Here is a 17,467-nt window from a genome sequence, read left to right as displayed (position 1 = left end):
CCGCATCAGTTGACTGAACACCTCTGTAATGATAGACTTTACAGTTTAAACTGCTTAAAAGTCGATTAGTTGGAATCCATAGGGTGGGCTACTCATTATTACTGATTCATTAAGAATGAAATTATGAAAACGTATATTATTGATCTAGCAGTAGCTTTGGTTAGAGAAGTGGCCTTGGAAAAGGAAATCAATATTTAAATGTTAGAATAGAATTAATACAAATAAATAGTGAAACTCAAACGAGTAGTACAGTAGTAGATGATGAACATCAGTATCTCAAGTTCACTACTGAGAATCACTGAAACAGTTGAAAATCACGCCAATAACCCGCTGGACCTCCACTAAACTTAACTGTTATTTCCTCTCATCCATATTTGAGCACCATCCTCACTCAGCAGCAGCGGTGGAGGAGTTTAGTGCTCTCCTCCCTCCTCCGCCTCCTCCCGTTAAAACCTGCTCATTCTGAAGCTTGGGAATAATGCCGCTGTCACTGTTTTTTGGGGGGGTTGGGGGGGGGCGCTTTAACCCGGTCACAACGTGGGGAAGTTGCTCACGGTTTTTCTGCGTTGCCATGGGGTTTTTGTAAAAACCTATTGACGGCGATAGGGTCCCTTCTTTTCTTTGAGTCTGTCTTTGTGGAGGAGGAGGAAGAAACCGCTATTACTTTTTTCTTTTCCAGAGGCGGGCGGGGAGGGGAGGGGAAGGGAGGCGAGGAGGGGACGTGGGGGGGCGATAGTAGCATCCAGGCAGGGGAGGAGGAGGGAGGGGAGGGAGGTGCTCCGCTCCAGACCAACTGCGAGGCAAAGCGGCGTTACGTTAACAGTTAAACCTCCCTCTGCTCTCCTCATCCAGCGGTGGAGAGAAAATTCAACTTTCTGAACGGCTGCCACGGCATGAGTTGCACCTGAAGGTGAGTTCTCCCAATTTTTGTTTTTTATATCGCATGAGAAGAATAAAATAGCGCGTATTTTCACATTTTCTCCCTGTTGAGTGTTAGTAGTTGTTGCACTTGTTATAAATTTATGGCAGCTTTGAACACGGAGCTCTCAGCTGGTACCGTGATGTGAGCTCGCGCCACCTGCACGGACTGCGTGCTGCGTTTAATGGCAGCTTGTTGAAAAATTTTAATTCAAAAAGGGGGACGAAAAGAGGCAAATTTTTAATAGGGGAATGTGGTCACGACTCGTGTTGTAACATCTTCAGCTTTTCATGAGTGGAATAATAAGTGGACTTACAGTTTAGTCATAACCAGTGGTGTGGGAGAAGAGCCAATGGAGGACTAACCAGGTTTAACCCACCTTACAGAGGCTGATTTATCCCAGTTTTTAGTAGCATTGAGCAATGTATTGATGTTATTTTGATATTGTGATGTAAGACTAGATTTCATCTTAGATTTATGGCTATTATTATATTGTGGTATGGTATTAGTGTTGTCTTTTCCTGGTTTTAGAGGCTGCATTACAGTAGAGTGATGTAATTGTCTGAACTTATTATTTGCCTTTACCTATTTAGTCCTTAAATCCACATTACTGATCAAAAATCTCATTGTGAAATGTCATCCCTACAAAAAAGTATATAATGGTAATATAATATCTATATCTATCTATATATATATATATATATATATATATATATATATATATATATATATATATGTATATATATATATATATATATATATATATATATGTATGTATATATATGGTCAGAAATGTTGTGATATGTGATTTTGCTCAAATTGTCCAGTTGTTATCATTAATGAACTACAGGATGCACAGGATCTAGACTTAATTAGGGCTGGGTGATATGGCTTATCATATTTTTAGGCTATTCCGCAATATTTGATATATATCTCAATATACATACTTTCTCTAAAATAACATACAGTTAAGGTTTTGCGAGGGTGAGACAAAATCAAATAGCACAAAGAAATACTTCCATTATGGTATTGTAACAAAAGATGATTTTTCATAAGGAATCACCAGTAATGTGGATACATTGGCAAAGTGGGTAAACTTCACTCTATCACTCTTGTACTTATGTCATATCACGATAAAACGATATCCAGAATATAAGATGATAGCTAGTCTCATGATATAGATAGAAATCCCAGCCATAGAATTAATAACTGAATTAATGTCATTCTGAATAGTTAATTTGTCTTAATTGATATGAGTTCTTGTGAGTGGGGATGCACTTTATTGGATTTTTGCTAATATACCACATGCCGATATTTTCAAGCTGATTTTTGATGCCGGTACCTGTGCACATATTTCCCATATCATATTTTTCATCCAGTCTCACCTGCAGTTGAATTAACATATGATTTATAACTACTTTTATAGGAGCTGCAGAACTAAAATGCAATTCTTTAGGGCTGCAACTAATGATTATTTTCATGATTGACTTATCTGTTGATTATTTCCTTAATCAATGAATTAGTTGTTTGGGCCATAAAACTTTAGAAAATGATGAAAAAAAATGTTGATCACTGTTTCAAAAAGCTGATATGACATCCTCAAATGTTTTGTCCACAACCCAGAATATATTCAGTTTACTGTGAGAGAGGATGAAAGAAACCAGAAAATATTCACATTTGAGAAACTATAATCAGAGAATTCTTTAATTAAAAAATCAATATCAAATTAGTTGTCAATTTTTCCGTACTTGATCAGTTATCAATTAACTGATTAATTGTTGCAGCTTTACAATACTTTTAAAAATGGACACATGCACTGGGCAACACAAGAAAAATACTGCTGACAGTTTTTCTTCTCTTTGTTCTTTTCTATTATTGGAATAACAACTCTTAAGATGGACAGTTAACTTTGTTTCCTCATGTGACGGTTGCTGATCAATCATTGCAAACAGCAACTTTGGTATCTGTTTCATACACTTCATATTGTACATATACATACTTGTGTCAGATGCGCATAATTCAAGTGTCATCATATCGTCAGAAACATGAGCACTTCAAGCCAACATGGATACTTAATTTTATTGCCTTTATCTGTTGACATCAATGACATACTGACAGAGGTGGGCTATATAATTAATATCATCATATTTCAGGGTATTCAGTGATAATGATAATTTCTTGACAATACGACAAAATACTAAAAAATATTTCTGGTTCAGAAGTCACTATAGCTGTTGAGCTCATCTTGCAGGATTTTTGTCTCTCCTCATACTCAACCTGGTGCTTCTGCTGGAGGTGGTGAAATTATTTTTTGCTGTTACAGTCTTCTTATTCTTTTAACATATTACTATGGTTTATTGTCCAGTTGATCTTTTGTCACCAAACCACTTCCACATGTCATCAGTGTGATGTCATTCTGTCACAATATTTCTATCACCAATGTAGACATTTTTTTATCATGAAAAAAATCTAACAATATATCATGAATGATACGATGTGTCACGCCCCTACAGGCTGATAATATTTTGCATTCCCTTCTGGAGCTGCAATGATTAAATGATTATTCAAATTAATTCCCAACTGTTCTGATAATTGATTAATCTGGAAAAAGTCAAAATTCTCTGATTCCAGCTTCTTAAATGTGAATATTGTTTCTTTTTTTTTACTCCTCTAGGACAGTGAACTGGATATTTCTGGCTTGTAGGCAAAAGCAGACATTTGAGTATGTCACTTTGGGCTTTGGGAACATTTTCTGACATTAATTGATCAATTGAGAAAATAAGCAACCACTGAATCAACTATGAAAATAATTGTTTGTTGCAGCCCTTATGTGATGCCTGATAATAATCCCTGCCTGGAGTTCCCACTCTGCCATCCCTCTTATTTACTACTACACTGCCCATTACGCAGTAATGATCTCAGCCTGCTTATCACTGGCTCTCATGCTGAATACTGAACCGCAGGACTGAATCATACCTTGTCATCCAGTGTGCTGAATAGCATTATCCCTTCCTCTACTGGCCACAGATGCATAAATCTCATCTTGCATGTGCTGTGGCAGGCATAGTTCTATAGTTGTGTTAAGTAGGAAAAACGCATGAACGCACATCCGTGTAGAAACCCTGCTGATGGTTTAAAGTGAAGTAATATTTTGCAGTGCAGATTTTAATGTGGAGAAACTGCGTGTAGATGCCATTTCAGCAGATCTATTCCTGTAGTGTGAAAAGGTATATGGTGTTTTGTGGCACTGGAAACAGCCTTGAAAGTCAATGAAAGGTTGTTTTTACACTAGAGAAATTTATTCCATCTCAGCTGACGCCTCTGACAAAATACTAACAATGCATTTTAGACTTAAAACAACAGACAGATAACTCCTTTTTTTTCTTAAACTCTTCTTCACACTTGAGGAAATTGGTCTTCATTACATGCATGTCTGTTGCACAAGCGTAAAGAGCGCGTGACACGAGATTATAATGACTGATGAGGTTTCGATGAGTGCGATTAAAATCACATTATGGCGACATTTAAATAAGATTGGTGTTGTGGTTGTTGCCTATAGCTTTGGTAAGTGATGGGGATGTGGAGCTGTGCATTAGGCTTGCATGCTCGACGTGTTGCATTTATAGACTTGATATATCTCACATGGTAAACACAGTGATTCCCTCAGTATGAATATTTACAAGCTATGCAAATTCTCACACTGTTGGTTTCCTCAGTGTTGTTGTGTGCGCCGTCTCATTACAGATTATGCCTTTGAGGGAATCCCAGGAAACAGAGATTTTTCATAGTTTCCCCATAAATTGATATTTGTATTCCTTTTGATGCTTTTCTTTTGTTCAGAACACAATCAGCTTGGCCTATATTGTTTGTAACACAGTTTGTGGTACATTTTCCCAAAATGTGATGAACACACTCTCCCACCACCAATCCTAATAATACTAGCAGTGCTGCTACTCCTAATACGATTCTGCGGCTGCTTAATGTTAAACACGAAGACCTTCTGAAGGTCAGACTCCCATTAGTGAATGTAATCATCTCAAGCTGCTCGTCAAGAAGAGCAGATCCTATTTATGTTGTCGCCCGTTCATCCCATCAGGCCGCGACAGCATAAGCACATAAGTTCTCCAGTGTTCATAGCCAGAATTATCCCACATCAGGTGAGTCGCCCGAATTTAATTTCTAGGCCAAAGACAAGAGCCTCTAATGGCACTTGTCATCACACGTGGTCCCCAGCCTCTCTGTATTCAGGGCAGTGGTGCTTTGTGTCCAGAAGTAGGTCGAATGCTTCTCACCAAACAATTTGAGCGAGAGCCAGTAATTGGACAAGCAAAGTGTCGACCATCTCCCAGCCGGTCCATGTCAGCCAGCGCTCTCGCCACTTAATATGCAGCTCCGACCTGACGCATTTCATGGACCTTTTTCATCCTTTTAATCGTTTTCATTACAAAATGCAGGAAACAGAACACCCTTTGTAGTGGCAGACAGACCCATTCTTTATATGTTAGTGGCTGGCATAGTCAGCCACTAACTAATGTCTGCCCATATGTCGAGAAACGCCTACTTATGGTAACTGTTAAGTCAAGTTAGTCTTATTTATGTAGCGGAATATTGTAAATCACAAATTTGCCTCAAGGGGCTTTATAATCTGAACAGCATATGACACTCTAGACCCACAACTCTCATAAGGAAAAACTCCCAATAAAAATCTTTAATGGAGAAAAAAAAAAACTCAGGAAGAGCAACAGAGGAGAGATCCCCCAGGACGGATAGACATGCAATGGATGTCAGGTGTACAGGATAGACCAACATAGTAAAATTACAGCATGTACAACTGGGATGACAAAATTATGGATAGAGCCAGAAAACCTCCTCTCTATCCTAAACACACAAGAGGCAAAGCTCAAGTACACCATTTAGGAGAAAAGAAACAAACACACAGAGGGAGAGAGAGAGACAAGAGGAGAGATTGAATCTTCTGGAGGGCACAGATGCAGATCCAACACTTCTGGAATGAGGCACTGACAGCCAGGGTAAAGAGAGAGGTGGCAGTGTGGCCAACGGTCCAGCACAGGAGATAAGGAGCACAAAATATGCACACAGCTTGGGCAGTGTGCATATGGGACAACAAACAAACGGAGTAGGGATACCCCGATCGACTGGTCTGTGACTGGAATCGGTCTTTTTCAGCTTGACTGGCGATGACCGGTGACCGGCCGGTCAGCGTGAGATATCCGATTCTGTGCTGGTTAAATTAACATGCATGTCTCGTAAAAACAGCACATTTTGACAGTGTTTTAATTTAGAAAATGAAGATAAGGTTGAATGTAGGCTGTACCAGGGACATCCCTAAATGGTATCAGTGTCACTGTCAGGATTAATTTTACATTAAAGAAAAGTTACAAAGATGTTTGTGTATGCTATCAATTACATTTGGCTAAAATCGGATTTGGCAAGTCAGACAGAAATTTGAAATCAGTAGTGGATGTACAGTAAAGGACGAACATGGACTATAAGTTCTTGGCTTAATAGAGTTAAGACTGAGGCCGATCCCCAGATGTGTGATGGCATGAAGTTATTTAGAAGAAGCAACTAACTGAAAGTTAAAGTGAAAAGTTGAGTCTGATAAGTTGGTATTCAAAGACCTCAACAGAGTAAGACTGTCTGAAGTTGGCAGTGAGGTTATTCCAGGGCCCCTGGAGCCAGCTGACTTCTTTTTAACTCTGGGGACGGACAGGAGCCCTGTATTCTGTAAGCCGAGGTTTATAGGGGTGAACAAGATCAGACAGGTGTGCTCATTTACAAAAAAGGAGATCTTGGTGATTTCTTTAATGTACCGATCAAAGAAGAGGGTAGGATCAAACATAACACCAAGAAACTTTGAGAAACCACACAGTTGTCGAGAGTTACTGGTGCTTGAGAAGACTAGTGTCTAGTCCGTGTCAAACAGGGCCAATGCATAGTATCTCAGTTTTATCAGATTTTATGAGCAGGAAATCATGTGACTCCCAAGTTGTCACAGCAGACAAGCAGTCCTCTAAATTTAATAAGTCGGGATTGATCCTCTACAGGCACATACTGCTGAGCGTCATCAGCGTAGCAATGGAAATTAATTTTATAACTTCCTACAATTTAGCCAAGAGGTGAAACATAGAGAAAAAAGCAGACGGCCAAGAACAGAGCCCTGGGGTACTCCATTTTGCGAATCAGAAATGTTTGATGTATTATGTTATTTTAGGAAACACGCTGTGATCTTTCAGATAAGTGAGATATTAAACACGAGAGCCAGTCCAGAGATGCCAAATGGATTTTCCAGTCAAGGAGTACATGGTGATCTGTGATGTTAAAAGCTGCAGTGAGATTCAGTGATAGAAGCACTGAAGTGGAATCTGAATCCATAATAGGCAGAAGATCATTCGCCACTAAATGCAGAGATCCTGGATCAAAGTGGTTTCTGAATATATGTGTTACCACAGCAGTCTTGAAGCTAGCCAGTGCCAGTTGTAAGTGATAAATCAGTCCCTCCAGGATTTCGCAGGCTATTTTAGGGATTGTTGCGGTCTAAAATGGCTGGTTGCATGGCAGCTTTTCTAAAAATTTGCAACGTACATTGCAATGTGCTAGGTGTTTTTTGCAATGAAGTTGGGGGAGCACATGAAAATTACAAAATAAAACTTGCACATTTTGTTCTGGTGAAAATACAACTGTATTTGAGCACTTGGGGAGTATTAGACAAAGAAGCAAAATATTTTTGGAGCTCAAACTCAGTAAACTGAATAAATTGTCTGTTGATGATGGGCTGCATCCATCGGCGATCACTTTTTTGGGCCGACATTTTGGGGCCACGCTCTCATCCTTCGGCAAAGTACACACCCACTCGCGGGCCGTGAGTGCTCTGAACTGGGTGAGGAGTGAGAGGTGAACAACCGGCAGAGTTAGAGTCTTTACAGTCTTTTCAAGCGGCAATATAAGGTTGCTGTGATTAGTAGAACTGCAGGAAGCAATGGTAATTCGTCAAATTTGTGAAAAAGTTGCATTGATTGAAAAAAACTTGCAAAGTTGTGCAGAATTCATGATGAATGGTTGAATTTGCATTAATTGTTGTAATTGCAACATCCTGGAGAGACTGATAAATTAATATTCACCATTTTAGGTTCTTTTAGGAACTAAAATACTGAATATCAATGAATCATTTCGCAGTATGGTATCCAGCTCTCTGCTGCATACAGACTGAAACTCAGTCACACAGACGAGAGACAAAAGCACCTGATCTTACACCTTGCTGTGTTGTTTACTTCCTCTTCACAAGCATCACAAACTGGAAGTAAAGTGCATTGACGACTTGATAGAATGAGGGAAGCTGTGATTTTGTCTCCACCTTTCTTGCCTTGCAGTAGACATTGTGTGTGTGTGTGTGCACACTCTATTGTCCTGTATGAGAGCAGTAGGGGTTGAGAGTGAAAAGGAAACAACAGAGAGCCCTTTCATTGTGCCTGCAGTGTGTACACCTGGCCTTTACCGGAGCAGACTGAAAGATGTATGTATCAAGATTCAGCCTCAGTGAGTGAAAGCTGAGCCAAGAAAGACTGTAACCTGAATTTCTGATATAGAGGGTGCAGTATCTGATACATTCTGTCTGCAAATTTGTGCATTTAAACCACTCTAAAATGCATCTTATCTTTGCAGTCTGCAGCAGATGCATCTCTTATCAGCATCAGGGATGTAATTTTGGGCTATAATTCAGTCTGTCGGATGGAATCTGGAGTATCAGATGGCTATTAGAGATTGGAAAAAGCAGTGAGCAGGAGAGAATCGCTGTATCAGACTAATTGTCCATTTAATCCGCCCCGTTATCACCCTATCTGAAACGTGTTGCTGCCGGTGGCGACACAAAAAAAAAAGTCATCTCCAGGAAAAGTCTCACAGTACACCGATCCACGGCTGCAAAGTGTAAACCTAAGCTGTGATAATGACACAACATTGTGCTGATAACCAGGTTGTGTTGAAACGTTAAGGAGTGTGTTTCCCGGAGTGGCTGGCTGGCTGGCAGGCGCGGCGGGAAGGTGTGGAGCCTAGCAAGTACCCAGGCCCTAATTGAGGTTCAGCTCAGGCTCCGGCACTACAAGCAATTACAGTGACGACTCGTGCTCTCTGCGCCGCAGGCAGGAGTTGAGAGTGCTGCAGCGTCGCCGTACCTGAGCCCTCCTCTTTCATGTTTGTCACCGATGACAGCCGGAAAAGGCACATTCCAGCCAGTACGTTCTGGAAATGTGTTTGGTTACATGAAATATTCATTTCCTTGCCTGCTCTCCGGCTGTGTGCATATTTATTTACCAGATTTTTTTATGATACCTGTGACCGGTTCAGAGGAGATAGAGGAGTGTTGGCAATGATTCCCCTTGTGATGGGGGATGGAGCTGGAGGATAAGAGGCGCTGATCATCAGAATCAAGGTTTATTTCTTATTTAACAGACCACTGCATCATCGGGGGCCACTGGGTGAACATGATCAATGGCTTCTCGCGCTGCACGGACAATTAATCAGTAAAGCTAATACTGAAGGACAAACCGGCAGCGAGGTCAGTGTTATCTCATACGTTCAGCGCTTCTTTTCCCAGCAGGAGGGGAGGAGAGGTCAGCAGCCAACACTGGCGATGCGTTCAGCACGCGTCCCCGCCTGAAGGTGTAGTTTGGCTCTCGTCATTATCCCCTCTCTGTGGTATACCGAGATTGTTTTCTCAAAGCCGGAACATTTTATCCAGACGTATTGTTTATTCCCTGCCAGCCACAGGAATCGCAAGCTTTTCATGTCTTTCAGAAATGTCTTGTGTTTACATGTCATCATTCTGAAAAAATGAGGCTCATCATCGTAACGTCCAAGCGACAACATTTACACACTTGTTGTGTTATTATCCTCTCCTCCAGGCTGTTTGTGAATGTGTTTTTCATGGGCATTTTCCATCCTTTATTGGATTCAGTGCAAAGACAGGGATATGAACTGTTATTCTGCTTCATATGGTTTTTGAAATAGTAATTTTTATGTTTAATTAATCAATTTACATTATGCTTGCATGAAAGCCGTAACCAATAACGAGAACCAATAAGGGGATGCTTTATGAGAAGAATTCTAATCCCACTGCGCATTACTGTCAGTTTCAAACTCGTTTTCCTCCCAGTTCTTGCCAGCCCACTCAGATTTATAACACCGCTGCTGAATCACAGGGTACATATCCTCTAAATTCAATGTTTATGTTAAAAACCTTGGTGAAAAGGGCAACACATCCATAAGATCCTCCGAGGAACAACAAACACGACAGCCATGCCTCAAAGAGTAAGAAGTTATTGCCCTTAAGTCACTGGGATACAGGGATGATTTCCATTTCAATTGCGGGCTCAATTTGGGATAACTCATGCATACAGAGGTAAGGCGAACAAAGAGCGTTGGAATAAAAGTGACAAATGTAGAGAATGGAAGAGAGGAGAGCGGTATCATTGGCTTTGTGTCCCATGAAGGGTATTGTGTGGGGCTGCATGGATAAGGTTGCAAGGGGACCCTTGGGACATGGACGTGAAGGGCGCTGAGGATGAGGGAGGACACATGTGACAGGCAGGGGACACAGAGGACGTACCAGGACAGAAATGAAACATGCCTCATAGTGTGATGCTGGTCCTGTTTGCTAGTTAATTTGATGGAATTGTCTGTCTCAATTTCTCTCACCCCTGAATTGCTTGTTATGTCCAAAACCCCAAAACCTCACTCAATTTACAGTCACAGCGTCACAGAGCCGCAGAGTTTCATATTTGATATGCTGGAGCCAGCAAATGTTTGGCATTTTGACTCAAGGAATGTTAATTAATTCTCAGAATTTGTGTTTGACTAATTTCCAGATACAGTGCATTGTTAATCTTTGAAACATAATTTGCACTCATAACTATGGACCATGGTGCCACAGTCCTGGAACCATGACAATGTTTAGATGCTGACCAAAAAGGTTATTTCCTGATATAACTTACTATTTCGCTGATTTTCACAGAGCTTCATCAATGTAAACTTCCCTAATGATTGCTTTGGCTTATTTTGCTCAAACATGGACAGTCTATGTAACGTCACCTATAGGTTTCTGTTACATTAAGTTCATGTGTTAGCTCCGCTTATCGCCATCTTGCCAGTGCCATGGAGGCCAAAATGTTTTTATACCAGACTCTTAACAGGTTTATTTATGCTGTGAAGTTGGTCATGTTAATTGGGGGTCTATGGGGATTGACACACTTTTGTTGGAGCCAGCCTCCGTGGCCGTATAAGGAACTGCAGTCTGGTGTTTCCAACTATGCCATATGTGTTTTGAGTTAAACAGTGACAATGCTAACATGCTGATGTCTTTGAGTGTAATGTTTACCATCATAATTCTTCGTGCTAATTAGCACTCAGCACAAAGAAGCGAAAGATGAAGGGAATTCCATCAGTTTTGCAGGTATTTGATCATAAACTGAAGTACTGAACAAGAGAACCTGTTGACCTCATGGTTGTGCTGAATGAAAAGAGAACCCCAGAGTTAATGCATTCCATTCTGAGGGGATGTTTTTCATCAAACTGCATAGCAATCCATCTAAGAATTGTTGAGATACTCAAAACCACAAATGTGAACATTATAGTGGTGTAAGAGAAACAGCAGCAGGCTTTTATTATCTTGGGGCCATTAATGTCTGTGCAAAATTCCATGGCGGCCCATCTAAATCCAGTCTATGGACTGACATTGCCATCCATTGAGCTCCGCTGCTAGCACTGCTAAATTGGGACTGAACTTGTCACAGCAGGAAAAACACAGTTGAAACAAATTTAGTTAACATCATCTCAGCTCCATTGTGTCTAAGTGTCCCAGTAAGATAAGACTGTGTACCAGCATGCACAATACCATCACACTGGAACAGGAGTGGGAATCTCTTGGCACCTAATGATTTGATTTGATTCTGCTTCAAATGAGGGCAAGATGCGATTATAGAATGATTATTGATGCACCAAAAGTTTTCATTTCTGTATGTGATTCCCATAATTTGTTTTTGTTCTGCTCTTGTTCAGGTCCCTTTTCCCTTCTAATTCATAGGATCCAAAATGCTTCCATATGCTAGCTTTTAAAGACAGGGGTTGCCGGTCAGATTGTATCCATCTGTAGCTGCTCATGCTCAGCCATCCTCACCAAAACTCAAGAAGCAGAACATAAACATGACGCACATGTTTATGTTTGTCTTACAAAATTGCAAGGCAATTGCAAGGCGATCACAATATAGATAATAATATATAACTGTGTTTTTCCAATTATTGACTTTCCTGCACCAATTCTTAATCTTTCATGAGATTGATTTTCTCCCCCCACCTCTACCCTGGGAGTAGCTCACCTAAATTGACTGCAGTCATGTATGTGGCTAATTAAACCTGTGCTTTTCCTGATATGACAATGCAAAATAAATTTCATTTAAACGTTTTCATATTTTACAACCTTTTAAAAAAAATCTTTGATGAATCTTATTTCAAGATTTCTTTCAATTCTCTTTGCACAGTAAGAAAAAAATCACTGTCAGAAACATGATGTGGTATCGTACAAACCTGTGCTTGATCATTTGTACGAGATAATGTGTCCCCTAAGTGTTGTAGCAGTGTGTCTAGAAGTAGGTGAGTAATATATGTTGGTGTGACAGGGCAGCAGTGCTCTATGTCCAGAGGCTTCCCCAGAGACCTCATTACACAGTGCTGGGCTCCGTTTGGAGCTGTAAGTGGACTGCTGGGAGCCCCATGCCAGCACAGCTCCATGTATGTCGATTTGGTGTGAACATGCAAGCCCGGTGTCTGCTTTGCATAGTAAGAGCCTGTTTACTGGTCTAGTGAGGCCTGGAGTCAAGCACAGCGCTATCCTCCAAATGGAAGATTAGAGAGCAGATCAAGCATGATTAGAATCGTGAAAACAAAGAGGATGTGGCGCTGAGGGGTCAATTCGCTAAGTGGGCTAACACATTAGCAAGAAGTGTAATCCTTTTTTGTTTTCTGCTGCAGCAGTTGCATCGATTCATTCGTCCTGAATTGTCATTTAGGTTCGATCATAGCTGGAGAATGTATAAACAGCATGGATTACCTGGTCTTTTTGTCTTAATGGGGACGCAAGACTTTATAGACTTTATTCATAATGTAAAACTTTGAAATAGCTTGGTCCTGTAGCATTGTTCTGTTATTTGCCATTAGGTACATCAATGCAGTAGTTTGCCCTAAAATCAAAATATTTTTCCTCCAGCCTGTAGTGCTGTTCACCCATCTAGACAGTTTTGGTGGAGATATCAACTGTAGAAATGTCTGCCTTCTGTTTAATATAATAAGAACATATGGCACTTGGCTTGTGGTGCTCAAAGTCCCAAAAAATACTTTTGAAAAAACTCAATAGCAGTGTCTCTTTCCAGAAAGTCTTGACTCCACAGACCTTGTTGTAGCAGTACAAAGAAAATAGTTCTGGTAGATCCTACTGCAGAAAACAGGTAGTTCCTACATGAAACTATGGCTGCAAATATTTTCATTGTCTGATTCATCTGTTGAATAGGTTCTTGAATCATCAATTAGTTGTTGGCAGAGCTGCAACAATCAATTGATTATGAATTGACTGTTTTGGTAACTGATTCACGACAGTATGACAGTAAACAGTCATGACATTAAATTGAATATCTTTTTGCAAAACAAGACTGGTCCAATTTGAGGACCTGATCTTGAGCTTTGGGAAACCATTATTTTATGGACCATGGACAATGAAAATAATCATTAGTTGCAGTCCTAGTTGTTTTCGGAAAATAGAGAGAAATGTCTCAAATGTCTTGTTTTGCCCACGATCCAAAGATATTCAGTTTACTGTCAGAAAGGAGTAAAGACTATAGAAATTATTCGTATTTAAGAAGGCGAAATCATTTTGACTTTTTTTCCCCTTTTTTTTCAAAATAGTTGGCAGTTAATTTAATAAAAGATTGATAATAATAATAATAATTATAATAATGATGATTTATTAATATTTGTAGTTCTACAGCTAGGTCTGTACCATCTAGCTGAATTATATCTGTTAGAAGGCAGGCATCTCTACTGCTGTTACCATCAAAACTCGACAACTCATTACAAAACAATCCAAATGATGGATGGATAAATAGCACTTACGTTTTGGAGTGAGCTGTCCCTTTAATTATTTGCCTCATAGGTAAAATTTGCAGCCGTTTTTAGTGCTTTGATATTGAAAGTCTTTGCACTCGTCCTTTAGATTCTTCTCCATAGAGGAGGAACTCAGCATGCCTGTATCTTAATGTACTCACCCCCAGATAGAGCAAATGTTGAGTGAAAGAATCTTGCCAATCTGGTTCGAATCCAAATTAATTCATCAGCTCGGGGGAGCTCCACTCTCCATCTTTTACAAGTGTGACCCGCAGACCACCAGCTATGAACTGCAGACCTTCTTGACCTCATTATTTTTACAGCTCCAGATTTCTTGGGTAGAAACCAAGGCTTCTTGCAGGGCACGTTTTTACGGCCTCGTATAGGATTGCAAACGATCTCACCTTGTAACATTTTCTGCGGTTTACAGCGGAGTTCTAATGAGTGTCGGGGGATGGTTTTTGCCCGCAAAATGAGAGCAGTCAGAGTGTCTCATCGCGGTTAGGTAGAGCTATTATGATGCTGAGGTTTAAAGGAAATAGCTTGGTGCTAAAGAACTAAGCTTTTTAGTCACAAATTGACTCATTGGAACACACAAGAGGGCAGTGGTAGGGTAAATAGTGTTTAATTGCATTAGCTAATCAGTGTAATGCAGGCTTTCCTGAAAACAACAACTAGAGTTAATTCTGAGTGTGTGCTCATTATGAAATACCAACCAGTTTAGCCTCCGCTATAATTGGGATTATTTTCATTTTGGAAAATAGCATGCAAAGACTGTAATGTAGCAGGAAGGCATTGTTTCACATTGATATTGTCATGAATGTTGAATATTATGTTAGTTTGAACCTTCCTTTCTGTTTTTTTTTTTATTTTGTAGCAAACACAGTAGACTATATTGTAAAATTTTTTATTTTCACAGTTAGATTTGTCCAAAATTCTTCCTACAAGTCAAGGTTTGTCTTGGAATAGTATCCATGCTTTGTTCCTTTACAGAAATACAGCTGCAGGGTCTTTCTGTCGGCCATGATCCCAAGAGCCAGGAAACGTTGTGTTTCTGTGGATTTTGTGAAGTATTGTGTTTCTCCAGAGCAGAAAGACAAATGCAGCATGTTTGTTAATAAACTACTACAGTGAAACTTAACAAAAATACACAACTTAAGAAGAAAATCTCTTAAAAGGGAGGAGGGCGTAGGAAAATAATGATGACATTGTTCTGTCACAGAGGCAATGTATGATTAACAGCCAAATGCTAATTTACTGTGTTGGAGTAATTGCAGATATGTTGGGGGGGAAGGAGCAGATGTTTGTTTCAGATTAATCCTGTTGATATTAAAAGGAACAAATACTTTATAGATAAGAATAGTGCTCTACAGCTCAGTAATAAGTTCCTTTGGCTTGTCTGCATACATTCATCAATGTAGAAGCCTCTTATCTGGGGTTGCACTTGTATTATTCTTCCCTACAAATTGTTTTAGTGAAGTCTGACTTATTTTTTTTGCTTGAAGTCATTAATAAAGAGCTTGACAAAAATGTCAAAAAAAAGAAGGAAGAGAGGGAGAGAGAATTTTTCTCAGCAGAGAAAATAAATTCCGTCAGATTCCTGTTCAGCAGCAGGCATCTGTAGGCTATTGTAAGAATCTGGGTTAAATCTGGTTTGGGTTTATTACATTCTGCAGTAGGTCAGATTTTAACAGAATCCACATCAATCTGAGTCCGAATTTTTGAGCTCTATCAAAAATTCCTCCTGAACAAACCCTGCACCGTTTTCGTGCAAGAGCTTTGCCAATTTGAAATGGCTTAAAGGCTTGAAGCCATGGCTTTGAGAAACAAAAACAGATCAATAGAGGTGATCCTGGTGAAATCCTACTTTGATATCCTGGGCTTCAGCCTGGAAATGCTCCCATCAGTCTTCGTGTGACATGTAACACAGGCTTTTGTTGTCTGGATGGATGATCACTCCTCTCTTGCTTTCTGCTGACCCTTCCGGTTTCCCGTGGTGCGTCACAAGCCTGAGGCAGCAGTGTGTCATCTTCCCGGTAAGGCCATCTGGGTGGTCTTAAACTTCACCACCACAACTCCTGGAGATACGGCTCTGTAGGCAGTTTGTTGTCTTAAACATTGACATTTGCATTTAAATTGACTTCATGCCGCCGTGATTTATTTTCTTGGAGAGAGTGACAGAGTTTCTGCGGCGGCTTTGCCTCCAATTCTCTTGCATCTGCCACAAGTATGATAACAGAAGCAGGATTATTATTGGGTGAAATCGCAGTCTAACTTTGTTTCATAGTGTGTTACAGCCACACACCAGCCACAGACCACTTGTGTCACACAAATTCTCTCAAAACTGAAGATTAAATTCTAGTCAGTCATGCATGATGGCTTTTCTCATGAATTAATTGTAGTAAAGGAAAAAAAAAACTTTGTGACACTGGAGAGAAAATTAAACTCAAAGAAAGTACAGAATGGTCTTCCTTTTTTGAACATTTTTATTACATTTCTAGAACCAAGGTAAAGATAACACAACAACAGAGCGCTGCTATCGAACAGGGCAGAGGTGTGGAGTCCATTCAAATGACTTGGACTTGATTCAGACCCAAGTTATAAATCTTATGACATGAGTCTCTACTTGACAAAATTACAAAAGACTAGAAATGTAACTTGGATTTTAAGACCAGTGAGTTGTGACTTCACTTGGACTTGAGCCTATTGAAAAAGTGTGCAACGAATCAATTCATTTCCTGAAATAACTAACACTAATGCTGTTCGTTCCCAAAAAGTCGACACTTGATTCCACACATCTGCTGTCTTTGAACCAATCCAACAGCATCCAATCAAGTTGCAGGAGAGAACCATGACAAACTAATGTTACGTCCCTGAGCTCCAGTTGGAAAAATGATACCAAAAATAAATTTGTGTGCAAAAACTATGCATGCTCACCAAAAAAAAACAAATTGCAGTATGCAAAGTGGGTACAGAGACAACAACATCCAACTCAGTTCCACATTTGAAATTGCACAAAGGATGTTAAGTTGAGGCTATTATTAACATAGTTAGCGAGCTAATGCTTAGCTAGTATTAGGTTAACAGCTAAATGATCTTGTACATTAATTAGGACTCAAAACTCAAAGTTTAGGACTTGGGACTTCCTTGTCTTGACTTGAGACTTAATTGCAAAGACCTGAGACTTAACTGAAAAGCTCCAATGTTTTAGTTGATTAACTATTTAGATTTCAACTATAGAATTAATTGCCAACTATTTTGATAATCATTTAATCTTTATCTTTTCTCAGTTTACAGTTACTTGTCCCCACCTTTGGTATGGGGCTCTTTTGACACTACATTGCAGAATGACTTGTAATGCAGACTGACATGTGCTCTCAC

At 39.9% G+C, this 17,467-nt stretch overlaps 1 protein-coding gene across 1 annotated transcript in view; it reads left to right on the top strand.

The window, feature by feature from the left end:
* The first annotated feature begins 777 nt into the window (after positions 1-777).
* chl1b (cell adhesion molecule L1-like b) overlaps positions 778-17,467 on the top strand; it is a 108,474-nt gene continuing 91,784 nt past the window's right edge. Inside the window, exon 1 of the mRNA XM_084727602.1 lies at positions 778-910. The gene's annotated coding sequence lies outside the window, so the exon portion shown is untranslated. The remainder of the gene's footprint in view (positions 911-17,467) is intronic.

This window comes from Lutjanus erythropterus, chromosome 2 (genome assembly GCF_056507025.1).
Source record: "Lutjanus erythropterus isolate fLutEry1 chromosome 2, fLutEry1.hap2, whole genome shotgun sequence".
Taxonomy (NCBI): Eukaryota; Metazoa; Chordata; class Actinopteri; order Lutjaniformes; family Lutjanidae; genus Lutjanus; species Lutjanus erythropterus.
Note: the sequence above shows the minus strand (reverse complement) of the source record. Positions and strands in the feature narration are given on the sequence as shown.